Source organism: Octopus bimaculoides, chromosome 1 (genome assembly GCF_001194135.2).
Source record: "Octopus bimaculoides isolate UCB-OBI-ISO-001 chromosome 1, ASM119413v2, whole genome shotgun sequence".
Classification (NCBI taxonomy): domain Eukaryota; kingdom Metazoa; phylum Mollusca; class Cephalopoda; order Octopoda; family Octopodidae; genus Octopus; species Octopus bimaculoides.
Genome location: NC_068981.1, coordinates 136221761 through 136224937, shown reverse-complemented (window position 1 = coordinate 136224937; position 3177 = coordinate 136221761). Strand labels below are relative to the sequence as shown.

Sequence of the window (3177 nt, the reverse complement as noted above, 5' to 3'; positions counted from 1 at the left end):
TATATATATATATATATATATATATGTCATTATCATCATCGTTTAACGTCAGTTTTTCATGCTGGCATGGGTAGGACAGTTTGATTGAGGTCTGGAGAACCAGCGGCTGCACCAGGCTCCAATCTGATCTGGCAAAATTTCTACAGCTGGATGCCCTTCCTACGCCAACCATACCAAGAGTGTAGTGGATGCTTTTTATGTGCCAGTGGCACAGAAGCCAGTCAGGTAGTCCTGGCATCAACCACGTTCAGGTAGTGCTTTTTATGTGCCACCGGCATGAGAGCCAGTCAGAGGGTACTGGCATCAACCACGTTTGGATGGTGCTTTTTATGTGCCACTGGAACGGGAGACAGTCAGGGGACAATTGCCACAGCTACAATTTTGGTTTTACTTGACTCAACAGGTCTTTTCAAGCATATCATATCGCCCGAAGCATCAAGGATACTCTTAAATGGGCCAGACATGCAACACTGGCATCGGCCCTATCTGTAATCTCACTTTAGTTGCTAGGTCTTCTCAATCACAGCATATCTCCAAAGGTCTTGGTCTCCCGTCATTGCCTCTGGGAGGCTCAATGTATCATCATCATCATCATCGTCGTTTAACATCCGCTTTCCATGCTAGCATGGGTTGGACGATTTGACTGAGGACTGGTGGACCAAGTGGCTATACCAGGCTCCAATCTGATTTGGCAGAATTTCTACAGCTGGATGCCCTTCCTAACGCCAACCACTCCGAGAGTGTAGTGGGTGCTTTTACGTGCCACCGGCACGAAGGCCAGTCAGGTAGTACTGGCAACGGCCATGCTCGAAATGGTGTATTTTATGTGCCACCTGCACAGGAGCCAGTCCAGCGGCACTGGCAACGATCTCGCTCGAATGTCTTACTGGCAACGGCCACGCTCGAAATGGTGTATTTTATGTGTCACCTGCACAGGATCCATGTATATATATGAGTGTGTGTGTGTGTGTGTGTTTGTTTGTGTGTATAATATAGAACAATCAGTAAGTGATTGTCCTATATCATATATATATAGGTAAATTCCTCTATTTACATATCGAGGTCTCATTCATTCTTTTGTTGTCATATTATTATTATCATTAATATATGTGTGTGTGCATTTGTTTGTCCTTCACTATTGCTTGACAACTAGTGTTCGTGTGTTTACGCCCCCATATCTTAGCAATTCGTTGAAAGAGACGAATAGAATTAGTACCAAGCATAAAGAAAATAAATAAATACTCGAGTTGATGTATTCAACAAAAATTCTTCTAGGTGCTGCCCCAGCATGGCCACAGCCTAATGACTAAAACAAGTAATAGATAAAAGGTAACAGATGCTATATTAAAAAAAAAACAATACATATCAGAGCAAGATAAATATCACTCTTGTGGTCAATGCTCTGTTGGTGTTCATCTCATTTAACTGCAATATATTACTCTGTATTTTTAACACAACATGTCTATGAAGAGATTTTTCTTTGAGACAAAACCCAAAACATAATATCCTGTCAATGGTGTGTTTACACTAATTATGATACATAGATGGCTATTTTAATTTAATTCTGCTTCAATTGCATTCATGAAATTTTTATTCAGCCTGATGGCTTATTGCAATATCAGGGAATATATTACTCACTGTTTCCCATATATTGGTGGGGTTGGGAGCAGATTTTGTCCTCACATGTGATTAGTGAGTTCACTTCATTGGTGGACGTCCATTATTTGGCAATGCAGAATCAGTTGTTCAAGAAATTGAATAACTTGCTCTTGAATTGATATGAAAACAGCTCAGCATGACACGCTATGACTAGGATGGTACAGTTCTCTAGTTTACCAGCTCCAGTCAAGCCATCCAACCCATACCAGCATGGTAAATGGACATTAGATTATGATGACAATGATGATGATGATGAGGATGATGATGATGATGATGATGATGATGATGATCCTAACCAAGAGGCCTTAAACACAGTCTTTATTTACTTAATTTCACTCACAGAGTATGGGTCACTTACTCACCTTATCTAATCCTTTGTCCCACTTCATTTATATACATCTTGTAACTTGAATGTACCCCTCACCTCCCCGTCACATCTTCACCATCTTCTCTCCCCTCTCTCTTCTCTCTCTCTCTCTCTCTCTCTCTCTTTTCTCTCTGTTCTTCCCTCTCTCTCTCTTACTAACGTAGCTATGTATCTCTTTTGCTGCCCTTCAACCCATACTCTGTCCCTCAACCCATACTCTAACTTTTCATCACCTGACACAAAGCCACCTCCCTCTATACTACTACCCACCAATCTGTTGAGGGGTGGGGGTCTTGTCTTGTGAGCTATTTGATGACCTCACTGCTGCTGATGCTGCATAAAACCCACCCTGTCCACACTGTAAAGTGGTTGGCATTAGGAAGGGCATCCAGCAGTAGAAACCATGCCAAAGCAGACAGTAGAGCCTGGCACAATCTTCTGGCTTGCTGGTAATTTGTCAAACTACACAACCCATGCTAGCATGAAGATGATGATGATGATGATTATGATGATGAAGACAATGATGATGATGATGATGACGATGATGAAGACAATGATGATGATGATGATAACGATGACGACAATGATGATGATGATGACAATGATGATGATGATGGTAATGATGATGATGATGATGTTTTGTTTGTAATCCTCAAGTTTAACCTTGTCAAGCTTAACTATCTATAACTCTACCGGGGAGATACGTATCTTACTATCATTACTATTGAACATACAAACCTCCCTTCACTTACTTTGTTAGATAAATATAGCTGCCATAATTAGCAGAAACTGATGAAATACTTTACATAAGTAGCATTAAAAAGGTAACGAGAAATAATTACTCTCTTTACTCTTTTACTTGTTTCAGTCATTTGACTGTGGCCATGCTGGAGCACTGCCTTTAGTCAAGCAAACCGACCCAAGACTTATTCTTTGTAAGCCTAGTACTTATTCTATCGGTCTCTTTTTGCCGAACCGCTAAGTTACGGTTGTCAAGCGATGGTAGGGGGACAAACACAGACACACAAACACACATACATATATACATATATATTCATATATACGACGGGCTTCTTTCAGTTTCTATCTACCAAATCCACTCACAAGGCTTTGGTCAGCCCGAGGCTACAGTAGAAGACACTTGCCCAAGG

General features: G+C 41.0%; 1 long non-coding RNA gene across 1 annotated transcript in view; it reads left to right on the top strand.

Moving 5' to 3' along the window:
• Positions 1–3177, top strand: part of LOC128248871 (uncharacterized) — a 46258-nt gene that overhangs the window by 22362 nt on the left and 20719 nt on the right. The gene's annotated exons all lie outside the window — the stretch shown is intronic.